General features: G+C 47.1%; 1 long non-coding RNA gene across 1 annotated transcript in view; it reads left to right on the plus strand.

The window, feature by feature from the left end:
* Positions 1–15,831, plus strand: part of LOC132654099 (uncharacterized) — a 32,242-nt gene extending 16,411 nt beyond the window's left edge. Inside the window, exons 3-4 of the long non-coding RNA XR_009591783.1 lie at positions 12,447–12,592; positions 15,688–15,831. This is a non-coding gene — a long non-coding RNA (uncharacterized LOC132654099). The remainder of the gene's footprint in view (positions 1–12,446; positions 12,593–15,687) is intronic.
* The last annotated feature ends 1,021 nt before the right edge of the window (positions 15,832–16,852 follow it).

Consider the following 16,852-nt stretch of genomic DNA (forward strand, 5'->3'; position numbering starts at 1 on the left):
ATAATGCGGTGACTCTTGTCCTTGCATTTGGGTGTTATAAGCAGTCTGGGGATGGCTTCAGGTAGAGGGAGAGTTGTGCAAGGGGTATGTGTAAATGGAGCTCCACGTCACTCTTTCTTTGTTAAGGACCTGAACATCGAGAGATTGGAGTGTTTGAGGAAGGCCCTGGATCCAGCACCACTCAGATACTGAGGGATGGCTAAATGTGTCCCTTTCTTTCAGCTTTTCCATATACAGCAGGGAAGTAAGGAAAGTCCCCCGTCAGGCTTGTCGGAGGCTGTTTGGGAAGTGCTCACAATGCTTATGGGGTGGATGCTTTAGATCTGACATTGGGAGACTCCACCCTCATCCAGTCAAGAGAGCATATAAACTAATCATCTTGAGGGTTGCCTTCATCCAGATTGTTACATTCTGTGTCATGCCCACCCTCGACTCCCAATTGGGATTCTTTGAGACAGTTCACCCCAATAGCAAATTGGTGGCCCGTCATGCCTGAAAAGACCAAGGCTGCACTGTGCAGGTTTCGCTGTGAGTGAGAGATTTGATTTCTTTATCCTTTCGACCCACTGGTAATTAAAAAGAAAGTCGAAACAGGTGACAAAACCCGATCAGATCTTATCAGGGTATCTGCCAAATCACCGAATTGCTGATGTAATTCATTTCTTCACTTCTATTCCTCTTCAAGTGATTCCATAGGGCCCTACACCTCACCCACGGACCCTCACAATGTCACTGGCGGTCCTTTGCCCCGATGCAGTCCCTGTTCCCCAGAGAGAAGCCTTGGGCATGGAACAAAGCTTTTGAGTCAGCTACCTAAATGGGAGTCGAAGTCGGCTCTGCCACATCCTCTGGTGTGCCCCTGGGTGAATTACATAAACACCTTGAACATGGCTTTCTCAGCTTGCAGATCAGCACCGTGTAGGACAGAAAGGAGATCAGCTGTGCTTGGTGCGTGGACCAGGGAAGCAACACAGGCTGGGAAGATAGCTCAGTGGTAAAGAGGTCGATCAGACAAAAAAAAAAAAAAAAAAAAAAGAGGACCAGAGTTCAGATTGTCAGACCCAAGTAAAATGCCAGTGAGTGTGGTGACCCATGTGTAAACCAAACCTCATAGGTGGAGATGGAGATTTCCCAAGCAAACTGTCTAGTAAGACACACGTCTGTGTGTGCACACCCCCATGAACAAGCATGCAGATACCACACACACATATACAAGAAAGATGAAGAAGAAGAAAAAAAAAACCAACAGAGTAAACAGAGTTAGGGCTCTCAGTTTATAGCCTGAGTTCTTAAGAAAGAACCTGTGGAAATATTTGCACACTAAATATTCCTGCACAATAAATCAACCTCACATGCCTTCTAGGTCTGTAATTACCCTTCCTCTCCTAGAAGGAGTTGTAATTCAAAGTATAAGAAGGAAGGCGCTGCTGAGAAGGCTTAGGAGCCAAGGCCACCGACATTGTCCCTGCTGTCTTCACAGGACCTGGGGCTGTGGGTCCAGATGCAGATGGAAATGAAGTCAGACAAGCAGAGGAGAGGGAATCAGAGACATGACTACAGCAATCGGAAGGCTGAACTGGTTGATGGCTCTTGCCTCGAAGGCACTGTGCAAGCTCCCTGCTCATCGCCACATCTCACAGACAAGAAAATTAAAGGTCGGAAAAAAGTAACAACCTGCCCACGACACCAGCTAGCAAGAGGCAGTGTCTGGAGTTTTGACCAGGCTACCCAGGGCCTGAGCCGTGTACCCCTCCACTCCTGCTCATCTAGAACTGCTTATCACGGACGCTCCCTGCAGTCACTCTCAGCAAAATGCCTCTGCTTCCTCCACCCCATCCACGTCCGCCCCCACCAGACTTGTCAGTCTCTATTTTGCACGGAGGGAGCCAGGTGGGTCTTGACAAATGAGAAATGACGGCGTGATTATCTGGTTTCCTTAGTGATTGGCTGTTACGGGGAGAACAGAGCACTCATGGCTTAGTGCCTGCTCTGAGTGAGACGGAGCCCCAGTGACTCATAGGAGCATGCCAGGGGTGCTATCTCCGCAAGCAGCAGCTAGGAGGCTGCCTGTCAGGGCTGGTGCCAGGGCCAGGAGCTACTTGCAAATGTTCCTGGCTCCACAGAGCTGGCCGAGCAAGAACCCAGCCGGCAATCTGGCGCATTAGCCGGGACCCTGGAGCCCTGCAGAGAAAAGTTTTGGAGCCTTGTGAAAGTACTATTCCAAAGTCATCTTAAAATGCACACAACCTTCCTCTAGGAGTGACTGGCCTTACACAAGGCAGCCAGGGGTCCTGGATCTGCCTAGCGAGGAGCCCAGCCCAGGAGGACATAAATCTGTGATTTCCCCCAAAGCACTTCCTTCTGTTTTAGATGAGGCCATGTGACTTTCTGTTCTGAGGTTTACAACTGCAGAATAGCTTTATTTTTCAGATAAAGCTCAGGTATGCAGCTCTATCAAAGCTTTTCTTTGCTGTCCCTCAAGGGCTGCCCCCTCAGTGCCAGGACACTGTTGTTCGTTTTGTGATTAATTACTGCATATGTGTGGTATCCATGTGTGCATGTCTGTGCACAGATGTGTGGAGGGCAAGCACCCAGGCAGGATGTCTTCCTCTGCCATTCTCCATTCTGTTTTTGAGGCAAGGTCTCTCGCTACACTCAGAACTCCCTGATTGGCTGTGCTGGATGCCCACTGAGCTCCACAGGTAGTTCTGTCTTTGGCCCCTCAGCACTAAGGTGTTGCAGGATATTTGATCCCATTGTGAGCCCCCAAATTGTGGTTTGGTTGAGCCCTAACACACATCTTTAATCCAAGAATGTTCTGTTTATTGTAAAACAAGTAATTATGGTGTGGCTTACCCAGCCCTAGCACACACCTTTAATCCCAGAGCTCTCTGTATACCAGATCTAATAAAGTTAACCCTTGGTCAAGAGGCAGAGGAAGAAACCAACTGACAGGGATTAAAGAGTGGGAAGGATTTTGAGTTGAGGGGTGTTTAAGACATGGTGGAGAAGAAGCAGATCCATCAGCTCAAGCTCTGGCTTTAGCTTAGGCTTCAGCTCTTCAGCTCCCTGGCTTTTGGGGCTTTGAACTCATAGGCAAGCCTTTGGCCTTGGGTTTTTTGGCCTTTTCCACCTCGGCTGTCAGTTGTACTAGTGAGCCTTTTGGGTTTTTTCCATGCAGACTTGAGCTTAGAAGGAAGGACAGCTGGGTGCTCTCTCTGCCTCTCTGAGCTAGCATGTTTTCACCCCAGCAACTGACTCCTGAGTCCTTATTGGTAAAATAGAACAGTTGGGATTTTCATCATTGTTTCTAACAACACTAGAGTCACAGATGTGCAGTGCCAACCTGGCTTTTAGGAGTGATGAAGGAAATCTCAGGTCTTCGTGTCTAAGCAGCACTTCTCCAGTCGAGCCTTGGCCCTAGCCCAGCTGAGCTGTTCTTACCTCGACCCTATACTCTAGCTACATCAATGAAATGGACAGCCAAAAACATAGTTTGGGAATTCCCAAAATGCTTTGCCATTCCCTTTGCAATAGTTTGGGTGAGCGCCTCTCAGAAAGCCCATGAGTTAAAAAAATGGGTGTGGGAGGGGCTTTGGGACCCTGTGAGAAGTCTTACTTGTGAGGGAGGTGTGGGATCTCTGACATCCTCTTCCTGTTTTCCAGTTTAATGGAGAATCGTTTGCTTTTCTATGGTCTCCAGTTAGGAGGAGGTCCCTTGCTAGAGACCCAAAAACAATGGGGTCACTCACTGTGGACTGTGACCTCCAAAAATCCAAAACAAGTAAAAAAAAAAACCTTATCTCAGGTAAAAAGCAAGTCTTAAACTCCTGTCTGCTGGAAAGAAACTGTTAATGGTGCAAACAGGTTCCAACACCAGGTTCTTCACCTGGTGGTGCAGACTTGAGAGGCTATAGAACCTCAGGAAGGGAGTCAGGGCTGGCAGAGACGGGCCTTTGAGAGCTGTAACGTGTCCCCCACCCCCACACCTCCCTTTGAATTCTCTGCATCTTGAACAACGGAGACGTGAACAAGTCAGCAACACGCTTCCGCCGCCAGAGAGCCTGTCTCCTGTCACCATGCAGTCCTCTCCACTATGAGTTGCACTCTCTGCAAAAACTGGAGATCCGAACAACCCCTCTTCCCTTCAGTTTTTTCCTGTCAGGTTTTACACCTCCGCACCTGTGCGGCCTGCGAGTTGGCTCCGTAATGGCATCTTCTGGAGGTTGTGCTCTGCTCATACTTTGCAATGTTTCCCCTTCCTTTGCTCTCAGCTAGGAGCCTGGCCACCCTGCTGGGCTATCCTGAAGTATTGGCTCTGTAAAAACTGGAGAGGCGTATGTCTCTGTCTAGCCATACACTCAATGGCACATGTAAGGTTAATACTCCAGAAACTACAACATTTCCCATCTCACCCCATTTTCCAGAGTGGACAAAGCCTGCTTGAGAAGTGGGCTGACTCCAGGAGATCAGAGAGCAGAAATAGGCAAAGGGAAAAGTAGAGGCCTAGTGATGGTGTTTGGGTACCTGGAGCCAGCTGTGCACAACTGCAGCCCCTGGTCTGTTTGCAAACTGAAACAGGGCACATTTAAAAGCATATTTCTTCATCTTCAAGTATGATGGGGTGAGTCCTTGCAGTGCTATCCCACAACCAAAGTTTGTCTGCTGACCGTAAGATCTGTCCAGGTTCAAGCCAAGCATCCCAGCTTCAGAGAATCTCCCTTCCTTCCGTCTCCACAGACATCAGGCCACCCTACTACACTCCCAGGGTGCTGATGAGCTTTCTCATTGTTCAGCGATCCCTGGTGAATGTAACTATCTCCATGACACAGTCTGAACATGTCCCATAAAGGTCCGTGCTCTGCTCCAGTGTTTAGAGACAATGGAAAATTTGAGAAGCAGAGCCCAGTGGACATGGTTAGGCCAGGTTATTACAAAGAGTGCCTGGACCCTGAATTATGCTGGCTTCCTGTCTCAGTCTGAGGTAGTTCCTTCTTTCACATGAGGGCCCTCATGATGCTATCTGCCATATTGTAATGTGACTACAAGGTCCTCACCACAGCCATCCAGGTGCTGGGAGCATCTTGAATCTCCAGAACAGTCAGCTAAAGTAACTTTTTGTTTTTTACTTTGTAAAATACTCAACCTCAGATACTTTGTTTTAGCAACAAGAAACCAAAAAATATGCACATGGGACAGCCTGTGTGCCTTAGGGGAGAATGAACTCTGTTCCTCATTCTTTTAGTTCTACAAAAAGAGAAAAATAGAGAGATATCAGAATATCAGACAGCAGAAAGACAGTGGTATGCAAGGGCCATTTGGCAGGAGCCCTGGCCTTAGGGGAATGGAGTTAACCATTATGATCCAACAAGAAAAACCATGGGAATAAGCACCCAACTTTACTCTCTGCTACCCTTACTGAAGGCTAGGTGGCCCAACAGATGTGTTATCTGTCACCTCGAGGTCACAGAGCAGGTGAAGAAGGCTGCAGTTTGAATTTTGGAACAGAAGAAGATGCCCAGAGACTAAGCTTCCTTCTGATGAGCAAAAAGAGTCCACAGCAGAAAGTGGAGAGACTCGGAGACCACTAGGCTGCCCACAGCTGACCGCCTCCATGCAAACCAATTCTTTCATTTGAGTCTCCTGTGTTTCTTCTGTCGTCCTCCCTGGACGCTGATTGGTATGTGTAGATAGTTCAGGATTCCCTCCCCAGCCTCACCAACCAGGCACTTTACTACAAAGGGATGGGGCAGGACATGCCCAGGGTGGGATCCGTGATGCAGAATGTTGTGAGCTGACTGAGCCAAGAGGAACATAAGCCTCCATGGCCTGCCCAGCATCACATAGCAACAGGGCTAAGAATAGACCTCGGCCTCCTGTCGTCCACCCACCCCCAGGCTCTCCTCCATCCTTCAATGAGTGCGCGTGACACTGGCCCTCATGCAGAGCCCCCACTTGTGCATAGGAAGTGACTGTATTTCATTCAGCCCATTGATTCTGCTTAGGAGTGCAGGGCTTGGTTTGTGTCCAGGAAGTGTGGAGGGAGCTTTCACAGAACAAGCAGATCTGCTCCGGTGAAGAAAAGCCATGGTCCCACTTGCCCTGGGCAGCCATTGGAATAGCAAGGGACATAACAGAGAAGCCGAGGAGGGGCTTGGTCACGAAACTAGGCCAGAATTCCCCAATATTGCTGTCTTCCCTGAAGACAGAGAGAACACTAGAATACAGACAGCTGTTTTTACACCGTACTACGTGAGTTTGACTACAAATATGATGGCAGAGAGCCTGAGCTAAATGAGCCTCTTGGTGGGGGCTGCTTGGAAAGCCGGAGCCCCTGAACATTGTACAAGGGGAACAGGAAAGGAGGAGTTGCGTTTAGTCTTCCTTGAGGCAGCCATGTGGGACCGGAGAGGCCCTCTGAGGAGGCTGTCATGGTGGGGTCCCACCACAACGCCATCAGCAAAGAAACTGCCTGGGCAGACCTTCCAAAATGTTCCCCTCTAGATCTCTGAGCACATTGGACTCCCACCATTTCCAGGCTTTCCAAAAACACTTTTCGCTGGAAATCTAGGCTTCTTGTCTTGAACAGCCCACACACTCAAACCCCAGCCCGAAGCTTGCTGACTGAACTACTCTAACCTCCTTTTTTCCTATTGACAACATCTCTATGGCCTGATCTGGGCAAACAGCACAGAGGAGGAGAGCGGATGTCTGTGAGCTAGTGATTAAGCCACGACTAGCACACATCATTTCAGTCATCAAAATTTCATGAAGTGCCCATTGGCGAAAGCCACTACAGCGTTTCCTCTAAAAGGAGAATGTCAATATGGCTTCCACAGCCATGCCAAGTGTTTATTAATGTGCTGATTTGGTGAGAAGAAATCACTTCTCTGTGTTCAAAGAGAGGAGTGGGGAAAATATAGGCATTCTAGCTGCCGTCTTTCTCCATAAGGCAAAATTTCAAATAATGAACAGATCTACAACAGATGGGCTGGGTTTTTAGCACTCCTGAGGCGGGGGGGGGGAGCATGGAGCCAGCCTCTCTCTCTCTTTAAATCTGAAGAGAACGTGAGCCAGCATGAGTGAGAGCATCGCTCTCTCCCACCCCCCTCTCTTTCTCCGTGTGTGTGTATGTGTGGGGAGGATGCAGAGGAAGAGGGAAGGGGAGTCAGGGGAAGGAGAAATGAAAAACCATTGAAGTGAAGAGGAGAGAAACGGATCCACATTCTAGGAGACCTGTGAGGAAGAGGAGACAAGCAAAACATGGATGGTGGGAGAGAGAGAAAGGGAAAAAGAATCCAGGAAACAGCCTGAGGGACCCAGAGAGAGAGCAAGAAAAGAGGTGGAGGGAGATAGGCTGTTATTAGCTCAGAGACAGGTACTCAGCAGGATCGGTGGGGAATAGCACCTGTTTCCATCGCTAGGGAATAGCACCTGTCTCCATCGCTAGTCTGTACTTGCTGAGTGGTGCCCTCCTCTTGTTCCGAGACGTTTCCACCGCTGTCCAGGCTAGAAAGCAGGCCAGTTGATGTTGGCATTTCTTTCAAGTTCTTACTGTCAGTGCAAGGCTATGAACGAAGCTCCCAGACCTCTCAAGCCATTGAAAAAAACCATAGACACAGACAGACAAACACACACACACACACACATCTAAAACCAAGAATCTAAGAGAAAGAGGGTTCTGGCAGTGAGTTCATGCAGATCACATAAGCCAGACTGAAAGAGGGCAGGGTCCCGAGGATGTGGCTGCAGGACCCACCCTGCGGCTCCTGGGCCACTCCTGGCTCTGTGAGCCCCGGCTGCACTGATGTACACTCTCTATGCACACAGATAACCTCAGCCTCTTCTTCCACCCTTTCCTCCTTTGGCCAATAGAAGGTTTGTTAACAAAGACACTGCCTCCTTACGAGCTTCTCCACTACCTGATTAGAGTTAACTTTTTGTGACTTTTTCTTACTATGTTGTTATCCTATGTGAGCACGTGGAAACATGTCAGATGAGTTTGAGCAACTCTGACAACATGCACACTCGTGCCCGCATCCCCTAACCAGCCAGGCTAGTTAAGTAGCAAGCGTTAGGACTCTGTGGTTTAGCTTTAACTATGTGGACTTGTGCCTTTGCTCAGTCTACTTGCTGTGTAGCCTTGGACAAGTTACATAAGCTCTGTGGCTTGATTTTAGGTGTGTGTGTGTGTGTGTGTGTGTGTGTGTGTGTGTGTGTGTGTTTGTATGTCTGTGCCTGTGTGTTTCACCTATAAATCAGAAATGTTGACAGGAAGTCCTCTCTTCTCCAAGTAACTGTGAGGATGGATTGAAAGTCAAGGCATAGAAAATATGCTTAGCATATTCTAAGCGCTTAACATCAGCCTGGAGAAGCGAATTCTGACAAGTTCACTTCCCAATGTAACACTGTCAAAGGCTCCTCTCCACCTTCTGAGCCAAGCCTCCCCTGAGCCAAGTCACCATTGATGACATTACTCCCCAAGGTCCACTCTCTTCTGTGGTCAAATTCTTTGCATCAGTCTGGGGTCTTCTCAGATGAGTGAGCACTCTGAAATGTTAAGGTCCCCTGTACCTTCCCTGTGAAGCAGGCAACTATGAGCTCCCTCAGCTTAGCTTCAGGTTCAAGAGTGAGTCACAGGCAGCCTTGCTAGCTGGAGCTCTCATTTGTGCTGTCATCCACTGTTTCTCTGCATGCCTCCCCACCACCCTGCCCAACCTTTCTGCTTTCAATCACAAATCTCTTTATCTACGTACAAGCAAACAATTCTCATTTTGTTAACCCTTCCCTAGACAAAGAGTAAAGAACCAACCAGCTCCTGACCCTGGGGCCGAGTGAGCTGAATTTGGAGTCCTGATCCATCATCAGTTTCCTATTTTTTTGTTTGTCCCTGATGAAGTTGAGAGACTTTGGTGCTTGCTTAACAACTCTGGCCAACATAAGGTGGTGGTCCTCAGTGGATCTGTTTATTCTCCCAACCTGCGATTGTTCCAGTAATAGTAGTTTCACAGAATCATAGACATGTCCCCCTCACCTACTTGTTAAAGCACTCTGATGTCCTGAGATCCATCGGGGCTAGCCTGGCACATGCCTCTGCCTTCTCATTACCTGCTGTTTGCACCCATCCTCTTGCCCAGGGTCCTTTCTCATTCCCACTCTCCACCCATACAGAGTCAACTGGCCAATGCTCAGGGTCTCCCACACTCCCACACTTTACATATGCTCACCCCTTCCCAGGATGTCCACCTGGGTCTTTCTTAATGGCATTAGGACTTTTCATGTCCCCAGAAGCCATCTTGGTCTCCTTATATCATGCCTCACCTACCCAACCTTCCAGCCACCTGGTGGACAGCTCTTCTTTGGGGTCCCACAGCTGTTCTGCCACACATGATGTATGCACTTCTCTGTTCCTCACAGAATTTTGTAGGGATAGAGACTGTCTTCCTATTCCTAAAGTCTCCATGACTCCTATCACTAGGCTTGATAAAAAACCTCTAAACTTGTGCTTCCGAACAGAAGAGAATGGAGCAGACGTAAACAGAGAAGGAACTTTTCTGCTGGCCTAAGAACTACTCTAAAAACACCTTAGGCAAAGAAACTGCAAAGAGGTGGGAGTCAGCAGGTCCCAACAGGAACAAGCACGCTGCACCTGACTCTCTGGCCTTAACACTTCATCTTCTCTGCTCCCTGGTGGCCTGAGAGCTACAGATGTTGAGACTGAATACTGCTGGCTTTACCGACAGCTATGCGTTTGCAGAGAAACGCACCTAAGTACAGTTAAAGAAGGAACAAAATGGCAGGCTCAGCTCCAGCTTGGCGGCTCCCGAAGACAGTGCAGCTGAAGCAAGCTTTTGAGTGGCAGGAAGAGTTCTGGGATTACCTGCTAGTGGGGGTTGAAATTGGAGGTCTGGATGCTATGCTGTCTGCAAGGAGGCTCAAGAGAGTCTGCTGTCCTTTTAGGAGCCTTCTCTCCTTTGCCAGGGAGGCAGAGGTAAATGGATCTCTGTGAGTCAGAGGACAGCCTGATCTATAAAGCAAGTTCCAGGCCAGTCAGGGCTACACAGTGAGACCTTAGCTCAAAAAGGTCTTTTATACCCTACACTAAGGTCTTTTATACCCTAGCTGTTTTTCTAAGCCCTTGGTGTCCTATAACCTCCTTATTAAGATTAAAGGACAGGCAATGTACCATTGGTTACTAGTCAATGAGCCCTCTCAGGATACGAAGAATCTCATGTGGACACAGTCAGTTATACAGAAAACATACTCACATTCCCACAAATGCTTACATGAGATTATCAACACAAACATATATAGTAAATGTATCTAATGTATGTACATTTCCTTACACCGGCTTCTCAAACAGCCCCATTCCAAAGATTAGCAAGACAAGAAAGAGGCTCAGGAGGAAAGGTACATAAAACACTGACCACCTCCACAACCAAATTCTCTCTAATGGCTGAAGTTTCCTTGAGCGCTGGCTCCAGCCTTGCATAGTTCACACAACAACGGAGACCTGCAGACGAGGTACAGAATGCCTGTATCTCTGCCTCAGGGTAGGCTGAGTCTAGACATCACACCTAAAGAAGGAGAAGGCAGATAAACCAAGCCTTTTCACCGAAAGCTCTCCTGACCACATCCAAAGCCAGACCTCAACAATGAACTTGATGAATCAATTGTGCTACTGGAAGGCAAGAATAGGACATAGGCAGAAAACCAGCCATGCTTCCGAGCAAGAGGATATAACTGAGTAAAAGAACACTGGTGAGGACAGTGACACCATGGACATGCTGATGAGGAGCGCTATATTGTGGACAGGCGTGGCATACATCTATGAGCACAGTCTCCCATCTTAAGGTCACACTTGGGCCTGCTAGGACGGAGAAAACATTGAGAGTCTGAGTCTTCGACATTAAGGTTCAAGGACTCCAAAAGTTTCTTAGCATCTCAATTACCAACACAGCTACGCCTAGTTAATATTTATCCAATGATAGCTTATGTGACACCATGCTAAATAACATCCATTATCTCGTTTGACCCTCAGGAGAACCCTGCACTTTCTGTATTTTTATATTATTCTACAAATAAGGAGAGTGGTGCATAGAAAGGTCAGATAGCTTACCTAAGGTCACACATTGACTGCAACAGCAAGAACCCAGCTCCCAAACCTGCACTCAGTTAGAAACAGCCTGGCAGAAAAGATAATTCTAGAACTCCATGAAGATGAAGGCATGCACTCTGTGGGCAGGTTTGCATAAAACTACCCCACTCTAACTTTGGCCAACCCAAACTTGGTTGACCTTGGGAGGGTTACAGTCTATAGTCAGGAGATAGAATTTCTCTCCAAATCAAGATAACTGGCCCCACAAAACCACAAGTATTGTGAGCAGTACATATTTAGAAATAAATCATTGTCTAAAAGTGGAAGACACAGGTTAGGGAGCATTGGAGAAGAAAGAGAAAGGAGATCAATAGTCTTTTTTTATTTTTACTAAAATTTTGCAGAGAAATCACAGAAAATTATATTGTCTCTCCTCTACTCACAAACATGAGGCAGAGACCACACACAAAAAATCAAATTCATCCAGAAAATCCTTTCTACGGGAAATAATAATCTCAATCGCAGGACTTTGGCAGGCAGGAGAGATTTGGAGGAACATCAAGAAAGATCTAAGGATAATGATATTGGTCAGAAAATTAGACACAGCATTGCAATCCAATAAGACACTGAGATTCGATCCATCTGCAGTTTCCTGAGGCAGCTGGGGTCAGAAGAGGAATGGGTTCCAGGCACAACCCCTTTGGATCAGTTACAGCACAGCATTTTGGATGAGTCTCTGTTCTGGAGTCTCCCTAACCCACAGCCAGTGATCCTAGGAAGGAAGGAGGTGTGACAACTGAGAAAGAATGGGAGTGAATGGGACAGGAAGGTCAGCATCCATCTATGCAAATGGCTCTCAGTAGGTATAGACAGACAGCGGGTGAGGTGGGAAGAGAAAACAAGAAACTGAACAATAAGAAAAAAAATGACAGCAGTCATTTTGTTTATCCTCTGAAATGCATAGGGAAGTCAAGGGGACCACAGACTACACTGAAACACCATCTATCCCGTATCCTGTTCTGGGTTCTAGGCTGTACCTGTGTTGCCCCTGATTAAAGAGTCTGCTGCACTGTATCCTTAAAGGCTTCTGTGAAAGTGACTTGTATATTCACTGGGAACACAGAGAAAGTTCTTATCTTTCTTATGCACAGAAGCATGACTTCTTGGATCAAACACGAATCCTTTCTCAACCTTAACCATTTTTTTTTCCCTTCAGCATTTGGAAGAGAGCGCTTCAGTTCCCTTCGTGTAAACACCAGCTCTACTCTTGAAGCTAATGTGGCAATGTGGTTTGCAAGCTCCCAAACAAAACAATAACTCGATTTCTTCCATGCCTCTCATTTTCCAGTTCTGCCTATTTTGGAATTTTGGAGGAAAAAAAAAATACCTAAAAGGACCAGACCGTAACGATGTAACTCTGCCTGTAAGGATCAAAATATGTGTTTCCCAAATGGCTCACCCCTTCTTCTGGCTTTCTTATCCTCTGCACAATTGGTAAGTTGGCTTAGATAATATTTTGAAAGGAAAGGGGGTCTTACATGGTATCTCAGGCTAGCGTGGGGTTTACCAAATGGCCCAGGCTGATCTCAAATTTAGTCTCAGCCTCTCTCATGCTTGGATTGCAGCTGTAAGCCACCATGACCAGATTAGCGTTTGATGGTGGTGAGGGGGAGCTGAAAATTACAGAATATTTAGCATCATCTCCAGTCTATGCACTAGATGCCAAGAGTAGCCCCACTCCAACTCTTTCAGCCAAACGTTTCTCTAAATAATGCTGTATAATAATGCATCTGCTGGGGAAGGTAATAAAGCCAGTTCAGGTAAGTCTGTCTCCCTGGTACAACTCACCTTCTCTTTCTGACTGTATCCCTTCTCAGCACATACCCCACCTACCCAAGTCACTCCCTTGATCCCAGCATGAGACTTCTACACCCATGAGAGCTCATGGAAGAAGGTGCATTGCTTCCTCCCAGCAGCTGGACTCTAGACTGACCAGCTTGGCCAGGGCTGTGTAAAGTGCAGCTAAGAGCCCAGTGGAGCTGGGCTACCTACCAATCCCCATAAACATGGGCAAGGGAATCCAAGCTCACCCGGGGAACCATGGAGGTCAGACTCAGGGTGAAATCCTTCCAACCCAGCCTAAAGGCTCCACAGAACACCGTGCCATAAGATTGCCAGTCTACTGTGGCTCTTAATTCTGAAGGTGCCTTGTGTCCAGCACCTTCTATAGTGTAATTATTTAAGGCAGCCTTTTCATGCCCACAGAACGTTCCCTTCTAGCTTCCCACCCAGGTTGCCAGGCTCTCCGCAGAGTACTGATACTGGTGGTTCTGCTGAACAGTCACAGGACCAGAGCCCAACTCTGGTGAGGTGTTCAGTCTCACTGGAATGCTTGCCAGGAGAAACAACAAACAAATCACGCTGGGCACTGCGCAAAACCACAGCAAGGCTGGCACCATCACACTCTGCTGGTGGCAGAAGCGGAGGAGAGAATTCCTGCCTCCGCATCTCCACAGACGCCTGGAACTTGAAATTCCATTGCTGCCAAGTCCCACCCACCTGCATCTAATGCTAAACAATCCATCATATCATTCCTATTAATAATGATGAATTTTGATGCATCAGGCCCATTGAACTCTAAACAACCTTTGCTGTTTCCCATCGGGTCATTCACCCAGAGTGGGGAAGGGCTGTGCTAAATTGGTAATTACATTTTGCTACTCGAGTTTGTCAGGAAGGACAATGGTTACTTTCTCGGTGTCAGGGAATCAGTGGTCAAACTGGGTCACATTTTGTTTTCTAGCTAGCAGGCTGCTGCCCCAGTGAGGGTAGACCATTGAATGCGCATGTCCGTACACTAAAAAACTAGCACACCTTGTGATTTCCAGGCAGAAGAATCACCAAGTTCAAGTGCAACCCCCAGTCTTACGGGAATTCCTTTCCAGCCCTGTACCTTCAGCACTGCTTCAAAAGAGCTTTTGAAATATAGATGCTACTGTTATTTGGAAAAAAAAAAAAAAAAAAAAACACCACAGATCACCATATTAGACAAAAAGTCCATCTCAAAAGGACAAACATCTCATTTTCTCTCCTTTGCAGATCCAGTTATATACAGTTATATATAAATAAATTCATTATTTAAATAAATAAATAAATTCATTATTTAAAAAATAATGAATGTAGCTATGACATGACAGAGAAGTGAGACTGTCTGGGAGACATAAGGGAGAAGGGTTGAGTAGTATGGGGGATGGGGGAGATGAAGGCACCTTTTATACTTGTATGAAAATGTTCCTATGGAGCTCAGTGCTGTACATGATGAATACAAACCATTAAAATATATATGTAAAATAACTTCATGAATACATCATCTCAACAAAAGGCAAGCTAAATCAGCAATCGCTTGCCCGATGGGAAAAATTAATCCACGTTCTTTGGCCTCATTTACAAGCTAATTAGCACGGAGTGTTTTTTAACACGTCCATTGGTGAGAGTGAGCCTGTTTAAGCCTTAATGGACTTTGGGGAGACCTGGGTTTGAGCTTTTCCTTTTTGCACAGTCATTTCTATTTTAAAGTAATATACAGCAATTAGGATCACTTTCCCTTAGCTGCGCTGCCTTGTTGGGCCTCAGTGGAAGAAGTGGGTTGGTGAGAGGGGGTTCCCCTTTTCTGAGGAAGAGAGGGGAGAGGGGGAAAGAGAATAGGATGGTGGGGCCAGGAGGAGAGGGAGGAGGTGACTACGATAGGGATGTAAAATGGATAAATAAAAAATAAAAGAAGAAAGAAGAAAAAAAAAAAAACCCAACACACTGACAAACGGTTGGGGCTCTCCTCTCCCCAGGGCAGATGGACATTTTTTGGTGGGGGAGAGTTGGATGCAGGATGCTAACCCTGTCAGGATCTGGGTGGAGTTGGTGTTTAAGGGAAGCAAAACACAAAACATCCCAGCTGGGTGATGCACGGTAAGGCTTGGGAAAACCTCCCTGCCATCCGCTTTGCTGCCCACTGCCTAGAAAAGAAGCTCTCTTCTGCCTGGTACACAGCACAGACTGCCCCCTTACACACACACACACACACACACACACACACACACACACACACACACCTCCTCTCCTCTCTACTTGGGTCTACCTTCTCCTCCACCAGCTCCGTTCAAGCTGAATGATGCCACGCTGCCCACTGTAGGCCTCTAGCTCACCCATGGGTCAGCCTTTATCTCACCTGCTGACACACTGACACACGGAGAGAGCACAGAGCACAGGAATCCAGAGGTAAAGACTTTCCAGACCAAAGCACAGAGCAATCATGCTGAGGCTTGGCCATCTCACAAGGCAGGATACAGCCTAAAACTTTGCAGCAGTCTGTTCTACCCCACACCGAAAGACTGGGCTGCTGTGTATCTCTTGAACTCTGGACAACTGTGTAGAATCACTGAGTCTAGAATTAAAACACAGGGAAGAAGTGGGGGCTCCCTGGTTCGTTTCCTCTGCCCAAAAAGAAAAAAAAGAAAAGTGCCTTAACCCTAACCTGCCCCTTCCCCTGACAGCAGAACTGATGTCTCCCAAGTCCTTTTCCCCTTTGCATGCAGATACAATCCGGCTGAGCAGAACGTGGATGCCTAAAGAAAGGAAGCACCCCACGTCTGTCCAGACCCCATCCTGAGTCCGAAGAGCCAAACCTCAGGCATATGAATTGACTCCATCCTTCCTCATTCATCCCAGTCTTCTGCCTACCACGCTGTGTGCCACAAATCCAAGAGGACAGTGCAAACAAGGCAGAAAATGGGAGTATCAAACTCACTTAGAATGTGCTTCGGGTCACATGTAGTTGGTGGCCAGCACTCCAGCCACTGTGGTGAACAGAGGCAGAGGCCCACGTATGTTTGGGGTAAATGATTCAGATTGGGAGATTACATCTCTCTGTGTCTATCTATCTATCTATCTATCTATCTATCTATCTATCTATCTCTTTTTCTCTCTTTCTCTTCTCTCTCTATTGCTCTCTAAAATACCAGTCTACTTTTGACTCTGAAAACAGGGTGCCAGTGCCAGTGCACAAGCACAATAAATGCCTAAGAATGCCTAAATTGCTTCTGGACTTTATTTTTAAGGACTATGTAACCTGCCATGTCTATAAATGAAATAGCATTACTCTGGCTCCGAGGGTGAACCCCATTTGATTGAGGTTTTCAGATTTTACCTCTTCCCCCTCTGGAAATAAGACTCAGGGCCCAAGGACCCTCAAACTATCTCCGCAGTTCCCAGCCAACTGCTCAATCACAGTATTTTTCTCAATTGCAAGCACAAAAGGAAGGAAAAAGAGGTCCTTTCCCTTTTTTTCTCCCCACTCTTACTTGAAAATCTTTTGGGGGTTTCTATCACTCTTAATCAGCCATCCTTTACCCTTGTGCTCCAAAGAAATAAGCAGACATGGAATGTCTGAGCGTGCCTGTTGAATGTCTCACTTCTCAGGTGAGGAGACATTCCAGGGAGCAATGCCCCCACCACGCCGTGTCACTGTCCACATGCCCTGCCCTAGACTCCACCGGTTTGTTTGTTTGTTTGTTTTGTTTTTTACCTTCCTAAGGTTCCTTCCACCTGGATGTGGTGGCACACTCCTTTAATCACAGCACTCTGAAAGCAGAGACAGGTGAATCTCTGAGCTCAAGGTCAGCCTGGTTTACAGAGCCAGTTCTAGGACATCCAGGACTGCACAGAGAAACCCTGTCTTGAAAAAAAAAAAAAAAAAAAAAA

This window comes from Meriones unguiculatus, chromosome 5 (genome assembly GCF_030254825.1).
Source record: "Meriones unguiculatus strain TT.TT164.6M chromosome 5, Bangor_MerUng_6.1, whole genome shotgun sequence".
Lineage (NCBI taxonomy): Eukaryota > Metazoa > Chordata > Mammalia > Rodentia > Muridae > Meriones > Meriones unguiculatus.